This window comes from Telmatherina bonti, assembly GCF_933228915.1.
Source record: "Telmatherina bonti genome assembly, chromosome: 1".
NCBI classification, from domain to species: Eukaryota; Metazoa; Chordata; class Actinopteri; order Atheriniformes; family Telmatherinidae; genus Telmatherina; species Telmatherina bonti.
This window is the reverse complement of record NC_136619.1, coordinates 5757824-5773514: the sequence shown is the minus strand read 5'-3', so window position 1 is coordinate 5773514 and position 15691 is coordinate 5757824. Positions and strand designations below refer to the sequence as shown.

General features: G+C 40.2%; 1 protein-coding gene across 1 annotated transcript in view; it reads right to left on the bottom strand.

Annotated features, from left to right (window-relative positions):
• Positions 1 to 15152, bottom strand: part of znf536 (zinc finger protein 536) — a 166059-nt gene extending 150907 nt beyond the window's left edge. The window contains exon 1 of the mRNA XM_079243641.1: positions 15069 to 15152. The gene's annotated coding sequence lies outside the window, so the exon portion shown is untranslated. The remainder of the gene's footprint in view (positions 1 to 15068) is intronic.
• Positions 15153 to 15691: the final 539 nt, after the last annotated feature.

The following is a 15691-nucleotide window of genomic DNA, read 5'->3' as shown; positions in this document are numbered from 1 at the left end:
GACACTGGAACGTTCCCATGTGAAAAGTGTCCCATGAGTGGAAGACTGGCTCAAGCTGTGTGGCTGGGACAGACCCCATGTGTATTTATTTATATATATATATATATATATATATATATATATATATATATATATATATATATATATATATATATATATATATATATATATATATATATATATTCCAGGTATCATATATATATATATATATATATATATATATATATATATATATATATATATATATATATATATATATATTCCAGGTATCATATATATATATATATATATATATATATATATATATATATATATATATATATATATATATATATATATATATATATATATATATATATATATATATATATAATTTTTTTCTCCAAATGGAGGAAAATGGAAAAAATAATCAAACAAAAATAAAAAGTGGCCCAGCATTTGAACAGTAGATAATGTAAATATAATTAAATTGTCTGTCAAATGTAAAGGTTACATATTTTGATGTCCTGGGTTTCTACAAACAAGATGAAGTAAATTATACTTCATTTTAAAATTCTTTAAGAAAAAGAGGGGAACTATTGTCATCCTCCACATCAGACGTCTGAAAAATGTGCTTTTTATCAGACAACCAGAAACCCAGTCTGACCCAAATGTGTTCAAACAAACCAGCTTTAACCACAAATCTCATCATTGTCATAAGTGTCTCAAAACAAGGAGGTGATATCACTAACCCCCACCACCACCACCTCCTCACCTTATCCCTCACCCTGACAAATAATCACCTCCAAGGAGGAGAAGAGGAGGAAAGCTTGAAAAAAAAAAAAAAAAAACAGCAATCTTTCCTTTCAAACCAAAAGGGGAAAATGTTTTAAGGGGCAATGAATTTTGTGGAGCTGAAAAGGATGTTGGTACATGTTTTACTAAAGGAAATATAATGGCAGACTATTATTAGATCACATTAATCACGAGTGTGCCAAAGGCAGTGACAGCCGTGCTGAAAAGGATTGAAAACGCTGGTAATGGATATAAATTACCCATTGTGTGATAAAAGGATTTTTTCTTCACTAAGAAGGTAAAAAGGAATAAAACACCAAGAGAGCCACTAAACGTTGTGTGTACATATTTGTGTGTGTGAGAATGTAAGTGAGAGAGTCCTGCTGTCTGTGTGTGTGTGTGTGTGTGTGTGTGTGTGTGTGTGTGTGTGTGTGTGTGTGTGTGTGTGTGTGTGTAATATGTAATAATAAAGGGTTATCAGCACAGGATTAAAATTTTAAGGGAATCAGATAGTGACAGTGAGGCCTTGCATTAAAGTCACCAGTCATAGAAAAGAGGGAAGGATTAAAAACAGATTAAATTGGTTTGTAGTGATGGAGATGAAAGGAAGAAGGAAGAGAGGGGGAAGGAGTGTGCTTTGACAGAGGTCTGTCGGGCTTTTGGCACAGCGATAATGAGTCACATCTTCCATGCACTGTTATTTATCGCCGACTTGGCTCACAAACAAAAGATCAATAATTTTGAGCAAATCTAATGTTGTCTTCAATGCTAATGTGCTCGTCCATCACATCTGCCATCTTCACAAAGGAGATGGACTGATTCCCTGTTTATTTGGAGATCAAATGCAATTGTATGACTGGTCTCTAATAACAGAGGAGAAGAACCCCCACCCAGCCCCATGTGAATATGTGTGGCACCATGTACATGCATATAGTGATACAGTTATGCACAAAGATGCCACGCATGTGTAAATGATAATATATGGACAAGAAAGGCAATGGGTTGCCACACCATTTTTCTGCATCAATCTTCATTTCCTACTCAGACCTTGCTTTTGAAATATGAAGTGTCAGTGGCCTGTCCCCCCACAACACAGGAGGCACATGAACATCCGTCAAAGCAACACACCCGATGTTCACCAGTTAGCCCTGCAGCACACAGAGATGAGAAGACAGCAGATCCTTCACTGACAACTAGCCGTGGGTAAGACACTTCCCAGCCACCTGAACTCAATCAGGCCCCAGCAGAGGTAGCATTTGGGTATTTCATTTCATCTTCATCCTCCTTACTCACTCAAGGTGCATCTTGCAGCTTGCACAAATGCAAATCACATTTGCAATCTAGCATTGCTTCTGCCGTCGTCTACATAGGAACGGCTTGCATCGGTTGCATTCAGTTGGCTGGATATAGATCGGCGTAAACTTCATCTGCAGCGTGATCTGCACTCACTCTTCAATGCATCTGCTATTTACAAACTCTCGACTGAGTATCAAAATATTTGGGACCTTTTCAACTTTCCATGGTGCATTAAAATCTCATGCCAATCTGGAGCCTCATAATGGTAAAGCCAGTGGCAGGTGGAATCCACTAAGCTCCTTCCCCTACTCCCCGGGTGAGGTGTGAGGAGCAAAACAATGACAGACAAAGGTCACCTGGCCCACAATGCCCCACCTGCTGAGGTGTTGACCTGCCAAACGCACCCCTGAGGCAAGAGGAAGAAAGGACGGAAATAAAAAAGGAGAACACAAAGAATGAAAGGATGAGGTACGTAGCAAGAAAAAGGTGAACGGTATCAACCGAAGCAAGAAGAGGTTGCCCAAATAGGATAGGGATGGTGATTTAGGGACGGGCTTTCCAGTGACTCCTAGCATCAAGCAAAAGCACCGCGCGTAATCATGTCTTCCATCTTACAAAAAAATCTGAATCTGTTCAGGTTTAAATGTGCAGAGCCGAAGATGAAACTTTCATTAAGTCATTTTTAACTTGTTTACTTGTAATTTCATCCTTTATTCTTGTGCTTTAGGACGTTCTAATGCCTCTAAGGTGTGATGCAGACAGACTTTTCTGGAAGTTAACTCTCCTTAACCAACAGTATTCAGTTTTAACATCGTGCAAAGAACAAAAGAATGAGTAAAATTGTCTTTTGGAAGAACTGAATCAACGGGGAATCTTTATTAAGTCGTACATTTCTAGATGTGGCTGTTAAAGGCAACGAGATCTGTTGGGTTTTAGTGCATCTATATACGTCTTTAATAAGCAGTAGTACCAATATCTGTTTCCTGGAGAGTGAGAAAGTGGATTGTGTTGGATATAGCAGGTCAGGACCTTGGCAGGTGAAATAATAAAGCCTTGACATAAGGCTGAGAGCAGGGAGGCACACCATGACCCGATGCAACCCAAGGCACCTCCTAACTGCACCTAATTCTCTCTCTCACTGTGTCTTTCTTCCCCACTGCTGACATACCCAGACACCTACAAGCATGGCAGACTTCCTCCATGTTCGGAGCAGTGTCAGGGCACAGCTAAAGGTCAATATTCTTGGAACTCATACAGAAACAAACAGCAGTGACCAGTTTTCATCCTACGGATTTTTCTTTAAGTTAATGGTCTTTTGTGCAACAATACAAATGCTTGAAATTGTTCTGACATGAGGGAGCTGTTGTTTTCAAGGAGCAAGACTCCTTGAAATATGAGAACAGTTGTTATAGTCTCAAAATGTTTACGATACTTTTCCCTAAACAGGTTTTTTCTTCTTTCATTTTCATTCAGATTGAATATCAGGACTAAAAATGCAAATTTACACAGCGTTAATGATAGCTGCTTACACTCATCAGTGTGTAACAGGGTGTCACTGGCCTGTAAGAAAGTCACTTTGTGATTCACTATAAACTGCATGGACAGACATCATGGTCCATTTCACACACACTCCACTGCTGCTGGTCTGTTTGACATAAAATATCAAACACTATTCATGGAAATAGAGAAAACTATTTAACACTGGGAGAGCCTCAGCTGAATAAATCAGTTAAAAGAAGACTTATTGTGTTTATTGTCGACCATGGGGACCAAATTACTGTTACTGGCAGTATTACCATCTTCTTCAACCATCAAACCTGTCAAAAAGGTAGCAAACTCTAATCTCATAGAAGAGAAAAATCTTGGGATGAAAACTGGTCACACTGCACAACACCCAAACTTTATTAAACACAAAACAAAAGACCTCAAAACATCCTTAATAAGCCTTTAATGCTAGAGTTCATTACGAAGAGTGATGCATCTGGGTACAGTCACCTCCACTGCCATCCCAGTGAGCACTAAAATGATCTGCATGCTGTTTCCATGTGATTCATGGTCTTTACGTAGGTGCATTCATTCCCCCAGAAGCGAGACATCATTGTACTTCCAGAGGTTAAAAGACTTCAGACCACAGAGAAAACAGACAGAAATATGATATCAAACTATGAGAAATGAGGTGTTGGTGAGCTAGGTGTGCTACCTGCGGCCAGATAAGCCGCAGCTCTCTCACAAGCCAGATTTGGAATATTGTCACCCTCCTAAACCAAAATAAATTGGTTTTCCAAATGTGGTTGAGATTTTTTGTGTTTTTTTTTTTTAAACCTTTTTTGAAAAATGACTTAGGCCATTATTTTAAGAGGGTGACAATACCTAGTTTTGGAGGCAGAGCTGAAGGGGACAATTATACTCCTGCAGAGTCCAGAGAGAGAAGCATTAGGAGCAGGGTTTATTGCTTTAACAACACAACAGCTGGATAACTTCCAGTGGGTGACTGGATGATCCACCGAACCAGTCCCCCATCCCCTCAGAATCTAAAACAACATGCACGTGACCATGCATACTTGTTGACACATCACTGTAATGACAAACAATTAAATTGGAAAGGTGTGAATATTGTTTGGTTTCTTTTAAATAAAGGTTCACCGTGGCATTTAGCAGAAATGTTCCCGACATTCCAGGTACAATTCACTCCAAACAGACATCAGCCAGGGTTGCATCAGTGCATCCCTCTCTAAGTGAGCGTGAACCAGACTGGGAGCCAAGTCGACTGACATCCCAACAGAAGCCTTCCCAGCACCCACCGCTCCTTCCGGAGCAGGAATATTGCCTGTGGGATTTCACCACACTTAAGAGTCATGTCAGAGATCTCAACAACGTGTGACGTCTCCCCCAGCCACTGCTGTCATGTTCCCTCTGCTTCGCACTTCCATCTCCTTCTTTTCCAAGCCTCTCTTGACTCGAGCAGGAGACTTTCTCCCAGAGCGTTTTAAGTTGTCATTTTTTTAAACACACATATCAAAGCTGAGAGTAAAGGGGAAGGGGAGAAGACAGATGTTTCTCTTATGCCTTTCTACTTCTGCACAATGAAGCCGTGGAAGAACAGAGAGAAGAGGAGAGAGCAGAGAGAGAAAAGATATTTTCAGGGATCATTTTGCAATGCACATTCTTCCTTCCAATGACTAGCAATACATCATTTGTATTGATGCAATATTAAATTTCAATATCACATGTCAAAAGGTACAAAATGATAGATCATAGCCTAACTAAATGAATTATTAAAGGCCTAAGTCGGCTACGCTATCGGCTTCTCTTACCATCAGCTGTGTCAGAAAAGTGCAGTTGGCGATACTGGCAGCATTTCAAAGCTTCATCGTTTTTCTTTTCTCATCGCATCCCAGCTTTCTTAATCTAGCTTTCTGTCACTTATTAATGTTCCCAAGGAACTAAAACCCACAGATCTTTCCCGCCCAATAAGCAGAGGCTTAACTCACGTCCTTTTATTTCTCCAGAAAAATTCTGAAAGAAGGAAAAAAATTAATGAAGTCGAGACTAAATATTTAATATTTTTTATGAGAAAAAGAAGATATTTTAGCTTTGTTAGATATGTTAAGTGCAGGGAATAGGAGAACATAGGCATGGTTAAGGGACTGACTCTTTGTGTGTGGTATGATTTATGTGGTCTTTATGTGCTCTGCGACCCTGTCATTTTATCTCTCTATTCCCCGTCTGACAGAGGGACTCTGAGATGCTCTCAATGCCTTCCTGCGGTAACACTGTTTACCTGACTCACTGCTTGATTCTAACTTACGACTAAAGTCAAAGGTTATATGTTTCAAAACTTGTCAGGTTGCATTTGACAAGTAAAAAAGCTTGTCAGAGGGAGGAGAGAGGGACGAGGATAGAGCTGCTTTCCTGCAGGAAATCAGGTTGATCAAACACCTATGTGGAGTTTTCCAGACTAAAGAAGAAGATTTTTTCAATTAAATGCTCTTGTTTGCCAAAAGTTCATTTTTCCTCTTAAAAGTCAGCCGTTTCCCTAAAAGTACTTCAAGGTAATTAAAGTAAAACCGGTTCTAAAACACAACTTGTTCATTAAAAGGATCATAAATGAAGAAGTTTTCAGAAGTGATAAATAAAACATTTCTGAACATTTCTATTTCAAATCCTTCTTCATTTAAATCCACGTAGTGCAGAAAAGAACACCCTGATGCTGAACTTAAGCGCTGTTTGACCAAAGAAACGTCCCTCCTTGTGATTAAAATGAGACTAAATCAGCAGTGTGACGTGTGCGACAGTGGTAATGTGCATAATGCTGAATGGACAGCAATGTTTTTTAAAAACCTTGAAATCACAACAAAAGCTGATTTCACAGAGAAACAAGCATTTATTTGGATTGTGCTTCCAAAACGTTGTGTGATCGCTGAAAGGGGTCTGAAGTTGTCCAGACTTTCTGAAAGTCTTTAAGCGTCTGCAAAAAGCAGAAAGCTGGAGAGCTTACCGTGTCTCTTTAGACACACAGAGGTGCAGACACACATCATTTATTCCAGTTAGCTTAGATACATGTATGAACATCATGAAAGATGGCAGTTTCACTGCAGACGACTTACATAAATCACAAGAAAGCTTTTTGTAGGATTTATGTAATGCAATGTTTGTAGATGTTGTTGTAGTTCCCCCCCCCCCCCCCCCCCCCCTTTTTTTTTTTTTTTAAAGGGTTTTTACTTCTATTAGAAATGAATACCTAATAAAGGAATTGTGCCACCTGTTTCTTCTTCCTGGAAATCACAGTCTTTTGGGGATTGAGATTTCTCCAATACACTTACAATAGCAGAAAATAGCACTGGTAACCACACACACACACACACACACACACACACACACACACACACACACACACACACACACACACACACACACACACACAGCTGATACTCAGGAATGATGATGAGTTTTTTTAAAAGAAAAATTTTATTTTCAACTAAAACTCTGTGTTTTCTTTTTTAACTGAGTGAAAGCTCAGAAGTTTCGCATTAATTTTTGTTAATGGACTAAAAGTCGAGTAAAGGTGTTAAACGAAGCCATCACTGTTAATGTTTAACAGAAGAACACACAGAACCCTCAATACTTCCTTTCTGCATGAAACATCGTGTCCAGCTTGACTAAATGAAGCTTGCTGATGCCGGTTCGTGTCAGAACGGCGCTGCTACACGCTGATTTTTCAGCTTTTTCACTGCACAACTGTTAGTTCTCCTGTGCTTGTGTGATGTCCTAAATCCCTCATCCCCCTGAGGTTTTAATTGCAGGGTCCAGATTGCCGGTGCTGGTCAGGGCCTGGCGACCCTCATGACAAGCCACAGCATCCTCTCAGCTTCCAGATCCTATGCAAACCAACGTAGGGCCTCTGTGTTATCGTGCGAGCACTGGCTGGCAAAAATTCAATTTTCATCCCCTTTTGTATCCAAGCCTGCTGTCTTGCCCTAACGATGCTCTGCCATCAGCCCCCTCCCTCAACCCCCCCGTCACACACACACACACACACACACACACACTCCTTCTCTTGCTTCTCCCTTCAACAACAGAACACAGTGGAGTCGTTAGGACCCTCTCTTCATTACTTCAAAAAACCAATCATTAGACACCAGAGTATATACGTAATTAGAAAATCACTTCCTTTGCAATCCCGGCTAAGTAGTTTACATACTGTAATTACAGGGACAAAATCAATTTTTAATCATTTCACTGATTGGGCTCATCAGCTCAGTAGGAACATTGTATCCTGCTTGTTGTGCGAAAGCAACATCTGGGCTAAAACAATTACCCTTTTGTGTTGTAGAGCGTCTCTGAAAAAGCCTTGCTGCCGCTTCCCCACATCGTGGACACTCTTTCTAACTCAATCTGCAACAAAACATCTTTTTCCTCTTGCCTTGCTCTTTCTCTCTTTCCTCCTCCCCCCATTGTTTTTCCCTCTCCTCTTCTCACTCTTTCTCTTTCACACCCTGCCCTTGACTTGGACATGGAGGATCACATTTAAAGCTTTATAAATCAATACGCTATAATAAGCTGCTCTTGACAGAGAAAGTGAGAAAGCAGGGAAAAAAGCAACATATTGCTTTTTTAACACCTCTCATGTTTTTGATTTTCATGCCTCTGTTATTATTGTCATTGATATATATATACATATATATATATATATATATATATATATATATATATATATATTGAGAGGGAGAGATTTTATTTATATGATTGTTATGTGATATTTGGGGGACAAACTGTGAGGGACGACCATACACTCCAACTTCAAACCGTTCTTCTGTCTTGAAATGTTTCACCCTTCACCTGCTAATAAAATGCTTTATATTCTTGTCTGAGAGAGGCCCAATCGATCCGCATTAGTCTCAGCTCCCTTTCTCTCACTTTGAAAACTCAGGAAATCAGATTTCAGAGTGGGGAGAAAAAAAAAATCGGTTAATGCATTGATCACCGGGGCTGTATGCAAATCACATTTGCCTTTTTTTTCCCGATCAATAGCATTAATTAACGGCTTCATTTTAACAGTGCCCTGCAATCCTGTTAGACACTGCTGTCGACCTCAGAAATCATCCCCCCTCCAGCCCGACACCCCTGCCTCCTTGTCCCTCCGTAGCCATGGAAATGAACAGCACATGGCAAAGGCCATAAATCAGGAAATCCAATTTGACCATGAGCTCCAGTAGTAACAGTAAAATATGAGCGCTAACACAGCACCGAGGTAGAGCACCCCGTACCGGTCATTAAATGACTCATTTTATACCAAAAGAAACTAAAGAAGAAAGGAAAGCTTGCAGGAGACGTGTCAGTAAAGCACAGCTGTGTTGCTGGAAACAGAATATGTCACGCAGATGACACCGTTGCTGTTTGATGCAGGTACCATCTAATTGATAACCGTATCAGGTTCCAGTTCAGAGCGATCAGTTCATTTCAGCCACAAACATTTTAAAACCGCAGGAATTACCGCTCGTCTTTACGAAAGAATTCAGACTGTTTAAAACTCGAACAGATTCCAACTTCTTCGTAACTCCTTTTAGCAGCCTTTTAAGTTCAGCGACTGTGGCGCATTCTGACAAGTGTGTGTGGTGTGTGCTTACATGTGCATGTGGTTGGAGGGGGTTTGTGCTAACCGGCCGGTGATGCGAGTGTGTGGGATTAATAATGGACGCTTTTTGAAATTATTATTATTCCCAAAATGCTCTTTGGTGATTTGCTTTGAAGGGCACGCATGTGTGGGTGGGTAGGGGGACTGAGAGATGTGTGTGTATGGATGGGGTGAGCTGGTGTTAGGGGTGGGGGCTGGGTAAAGGGGTGGCTTGCTTGCTCATTTGGAGAGCTTTTCCAATTATACAATTAGTGAGGAATGTAGGCCAGCAGCCTTCGTGTTCCTCCCGCTCCCCAACCCCGCATTGTAAGTGGCCTTACCTAAGTTTGGATTTACGTTCTTCTTTTCCCAGGAAAGATGGAGGGTGCGTGAATAGCCGTGTACATGAAGGGTGAAGTTTTGTCCTGCTGGGCAGAAGTGAAGGGACACCAGCTCAAGTTTAACGTCTGTGTTGTTTATGTGGGAAAAACAATGACAACAAACAAAGAACAGCAGCTGGATGTGTTGCCTAACTAAGTTACAGGTTACAAAGGAAGTTATCCTCTGGCTTGGAAACGTTTAGCATGTAAGCATAACAAATACATGACAGATTACAGTTACTTGTATTAAAAATGTCTTCTATCCTTCAGGTTCATCCTGCCAGACATATGAACCAACATAGCATTATTCATTTTTATAGAAAACTTGAAGTTATAGTTGATGGAACATCAGGCCTGTCCTCTTCTGTCATTGTGCTGATGGTTAATAGTTCATGCTGACCATCTATTATCACTTTGTTGTATTTGAACAGAATCAGAATTAGTCAACACATGAATGCATCGTGATAATATGCACTGAATTATGAATTTTAATGGTAATTGTAAAACATTAAGTAAAGTTTTAAATATGTTTATATGTACCTTTTTTCAGGTTAAATTGCGCTGCTTTGGAGAGTTTTATCTGCATCGGTCTGTGTATTGTTGTGATTGCGCCGCTGCTTTGCACCGTAATGTGTTATGGCTGCTGCTAACGAAGGGACTGGGGAGGAAAATTAGCCCTCCACAAATCTCGCTTCATTTTATACGTATATAAAAACAACGTACATTGTCCCTTTTTCTAAAAATGAATCAAGTCAAACCCAACTCCTTTGGTGGATCGGATGTATGTAAGGCTAACTAATGATTGTGAAAGATAGCCGCGTTAACAAGTTGGGACTGGATGGAAACAGCGTTCACTCCAATGTTAACTACTGTTGATTCTTTTTTTTTTTTCATTACGATGATGTGATATGATAAATTGATTTATGATGAAGAACAAATTGTTTTATAATTTGGCCCCTTTCTGATTGTCCCCCCGCTCTTGCCTGGCTGCTACAAAGTGTGCTGTACTGGTTTAATATGAAGCAACAACAGCCAAGTGCCATCTGTTGGCATGCGGATTTTCTGTAATCTCTCTTTACTGATTACAACAATGACTACACAAACCTCTTAAATAATTATCCCGCAATGTAAAAAAAAAAAAAGCAAAAAAAAAAAGCTAAATAATTATAATCATTAACTCCCACCAAGTCTGCCACTCCTCCAGCAAATGAAGGCTGTCAGAGAGGGAGATAAAAAAAGAGACAGAGTGAGAGAGGGAGGTTTTTTCAGCATTTTTTTTCCTGTGATGCCAATCATATCATATTTATACCAGCAGGGTTGAGTGCCAACCAGCAGGGAAAAACTTTACCAGATGACATTGAAGTAGAAAACTAGCAGGATTGACCCATCTTTCCGTCCTCCCAGCCCTGCATCTTGTTTTTCTTTTTGTTTCCACCCTTAAAGCACAGAGGCAGGTATTGAAACATTTTGTTGTTTGCGTGATGCAAGCCAAGCTATCCGTGTTGGATTGTTGTGTCTCATGCTTGGAGAAAAAAAAAAAAAAAAAGGATCCCAGGACTGGTTTTCAGCCTGTTACAAAATGTTTCCAAATAAAAAAAAAAAAAAAATACATTTCATCTGACTTGTTTTTGTACCTTATTATGACACCCAGAACTGTTTGATGCTAAAACAACCCAAGATGTCTTGTTGCCTAAACTTAACTAAACAATGAAAAAGGTAAAATAAAGGAAAGCAGTTAAACGCAGCTCTGGCTGTGCAACAGAGTTTCCCATTGCTCCGTCGCTGGAGCGTTGTGCAATGCAGCCGAGCTTTCAAAGGTGACAACATGGCAATATGAAGACAACATGTGCAGTTACTCTTAACGTCGGTAATTGATGTGAAATGTAAAAATTACAATGATTAACAGCCAGTCAACATGTGTGTGTGTGTGTGTGTGTGTGTGTGTGTGTGTGTGTGTGTGTGTGTGTGTCTCCTTTATGCTCATCAGGCTGTGATACAGAGTGTACACATATACTTGTAACTGTGAAGACTTGCAGGAGTGATTTTTGTCTAATGTGCACGTAAATGCTTCAGGTGACTGGTATCATCCAGATGGTGAAGAAAAAGCTATTGATCGGTTTTCTCATTTTATTTGTAGCAAAACAGAAAAATGCAAAGAAAAATTCTTTTTTTTTTCTGCTGCAGAAACGTCTGCCTCTGAAATCTGTGTCTTAGCTCGAGCTTGTTTATGTATCTCTCTATATATAAGTCATCCAAGAGTGTGAGCATCTGCAAGTGTGTGTGTGAGTGCTTTGTGTGAGAAATGGTGTGAGAATACGTCAAGTGTAGCATGTGTTAGCTCTGCTTTCAATATGAGGGAAATCTGTGGCACATACCTCTAATATGACACAAGCCAAAGACGCCGTGACTCACCCATGCTATATTTGATTAATTGCAGCCGTTCCAGAAAGTCGTCCTATACAACGAACCATGGCCAAGCCACAGATTGGCAGCTATCATTTATTTTTACACATAAATGTATTATTATTAATATATGTCATTGAGGTATCTCAGTGAGATGCAGTGAGTTGAATGAAACCTGTGAAAAACACACCTTACCTGATCTGTTACACATACACTCATACCTTCCTAACTTTACTAAAGTATTTATGAACACAGGTAGATAACTCAGACTGTTCACATCTGCTCCTGATCAGGATGTGTTGTATATGTTTACTAACCTTTCAACATCGTGATACATTGTGTAAAATGAGTTTTACAGCTTTAAATGATTTTTTTAACTGAGATTTTTACATGAAATCTGGTTTGTATTTTGTTCATCAATCAGATGACAACAGTTTTATAGGAACCAAAATCCTGCATAGAAATGAAAGGAATAGAAAAGGAGCAAAGATAAAGGGGTCTCTTTAGGATAATGATACACATCATGCACCAGCATTTTATTTTGAAAGAACTTTCCTTGTATACGAGAAACCTGCAAATGCAAGAAAAGAGTCTTTTTTTGTCCTGCATGATGATAATGATAACATACTGATTACAGACAGCCAGGCTGGGCTGAAGCGTCTTACTTTAACAAAGAAGACACATCCTCTGACTTGTCATATGATCTCCCATCATGGTTCCACACACACACACATGTGCAGTTCTATAACAGCCCATCACCATGAGAGATGGGGTGGCCACGCTTATCCAGCTCCAGGAATAATGGCTTGCACCTGTTTACCATGTCACCTCTGTTTGCTAATTGTCTCCTTGAGCTACATGGAAAGGGAATGACAGAGATGTGGCTTTTTGACAGACTGTGTGTGCATGTGTGTGTGAGTGTCAACATGTAATGAAGAGACTGCTGCCAAATGGTTTTTGTGCTGCATCTAACAGGCATGTGAATATGTGCATGGGATTAGCTTCATCCAGAAAGTGAAGAAGAACTTGGCCAGTAAGTTACTGTCGAGTTTTAACTCTCCTCACTGAGGTGTGTGTTTCTTAGCGTATCTTCACTGAGGTGTGTGTTTCTTAGCGTATCTTCACTGAGGTGTGTGTTTCTTAGCGTATCTTCACTGAGGTGTGTGTTTCTTAGCGTATCTTCACTGAGGTGTGTGTTTCTTAGCGTATCCTCACTGAGGTGTGTGTTTCTTAGCGTATCCTCACTGAGGTGTGTGTTTCTTAGCGTATCTTCACTGAGGTGTGTGTTTCTTAGCGTATCTTCACTGAGGTGTGTGTTTCTTAGCGTATCCTCACTGAGGTGTGTGTTTCTTAGCGTATCCTCACTGAGGTGTGTGTTTCTTAGCGTATCTTCACTGAGGAGTGTGTTTCTTAGCGTATCCTCACTGAGGTGTGTGTTTCTTAGCGTATCTTCACTGAGGTGTGTGTTTCTTAGCGTATCTTCACTGAGGTGTGTGTTTCTTAGCGTATCCTCACTGAGGTGTGTGTTTCTTAGCGTATCCTCACTGAGGTGTGTGTTTCTTAGCGTATCTTCACTGAGGAGTGTGTTTCTTAGCGTATCTTCACTGAGGTGTGTGTTTCTTAGCGTATCTTCACTGAGGTGTGTGTTTCTTAGCGTATCTTCACTGAGGTGTGTGTTTCTTAGCGTATCCTCACTGAGGTGTGTGTTTCTTAGCGTATCTTCACTGAGGTGTGTGTTTCTTAGCGTATCTTCACTGAGGTGTGTGTTTCTTAGCGTATCTTCACTGAGGTGTGTGTTTCTTAGCGTATCCTCACTGAGGTGTGTGTTTCTTAGCGTATCCTCACTGAGGTGTGTGTTTCTTAGCGTATCTTCACTGAGGAGTGTGTTTCTTAGCGTATCTTCACTGAGGTGTGTGTTTCTTAGCGTATCCTCACTGAGGTGTGTGTTTCTTAGCGTATCCTCACTGAGGTGTGTGTTTCTTAGCGTATCTTCACTGAGGTGTGTGTTTCTTAGCGTATCCTCACTGAGGAGTGTGTTTCTTAGCGTATCCTCACTGAGGTGTGTGTTTCTTAGCGTATCCTCACTGAGGTGTGTGTTTCTTAGCGTATCTTCACTGAGGTGTGTGTTTCTTAGCGTATCCTCACTGAGGTGTGTGTTTCTTAGCGTATCTTCACTGAGGTGTGTGTTTCTTAGCGTATCCTCACTGAGGAGTGTGTTTCTTAGCGTATCCTCACTGAGGTGTGTGTTTCGTAGCTCTGCACTGGAGGCCGAGCGAGGCCAGAGACCGAACATCAGATTTAAACATCGCTACCTTGAAGTCCACTTTGGTTTGTGTTTGCTAACCATTTTAGACGTTGTGGTCTTGTTCTTTTAGAAGCCAAATGTGACCATATTGGAGAAGAGAGAGGCTCTTTAGAGGGCATATTAACATAATGATTAGATACATATAAATCAGTCTGTGAAGCTGAATTTCCATTCAGGGATTGATCATCTTTATTTCACATGTTAAAAACATGAGATGGAATGAAGTTTGTGTCTCTGGCCTGTTACAAGCACAATAATAAACAAGAATAAAAAACAGAATCGGTATAATTATCTAAGACTAAATAATCAGAAATATAAATGCAAATATAAAAAATAAAAGAAAATAGTTGTACAACAGTCTGCAGTGAAAGTGGAAGCTAAAGAAAAGTACTTTTATGAAGTGTTGTCATTGAGTTTCTATCTTATTTTAGTATCAAGTATGGACACTTAAAAGATCTCATGAGGAAGAATGTTTTACTTTCTCTGTCATGAGATTAACTGATGAGCTGGAATAGCTTGGATGCACTGGGAGTACTGGTTCAACCACCAGTGGTCATCACTGGTAATGTACTTCCAGCCATTTCTTTGTCGGTGCCATGTTGAGCTTTAACACATGGACTGTGAAACTAGAGTGAATGGAAAACTCCCAGGTACTGGTGTGACTGGTGCATGGTACTGGTTAATGGACTTCTCCCAGATAGATTTAAATGAAAACAAAAACACAAGCGCAAAAGTCTGTAAATGTGAAAGACACCTTTAATATCCTCCCCTTTCCCTTGATCAGTGTTGATTGTACCTGTGTGACTGCCACCTCTCCAACGAATGCCGGATGTCAGGAAGAGCGACGACAGCTTCACAGAAGGTGGGACGACAAGAGCCTGGAAACAAAGCACACACACCAGGAAATTCACAGTCACCCACATTTGAAGCTTGACAAGTTTGCAACATTGGCAACAGAAGAGAAATACCCATTAAAAATTGCTGCTGATCTCCCTCCGCAGCCCCCCCTACAACCCCAACCCCTTCCTCCGCCACCCCCCCACCCACACTCACAGCTCCATTTTTCCTCAGGACTTCCTGTAAAGACATGATGTCATTCACGTATTCATGAATAATCTGACAAATATATGAACTGTAATTGCTTGTGTATATCAGTCCTTTATTATTTTCCCTCTTTTTATCATCCGTTACGATCTGACACCATGATATCTCGTTGAAGACGCGGGAGTCGTGTTTGGATGTATGCAGTTGTCGGACAGGAAAAACTGAATGAAATTTCAACACCTGAATATCATTTGAAGAGAAATAGAAGAGTATTTTATATTTCTGACAGACCTGTACAGGAATGTATGTCCAGATGTGACAATTCTGACTCGAAGATAATGCAAACAGTTGGAGCACAACGTCTGGGGCCAAATA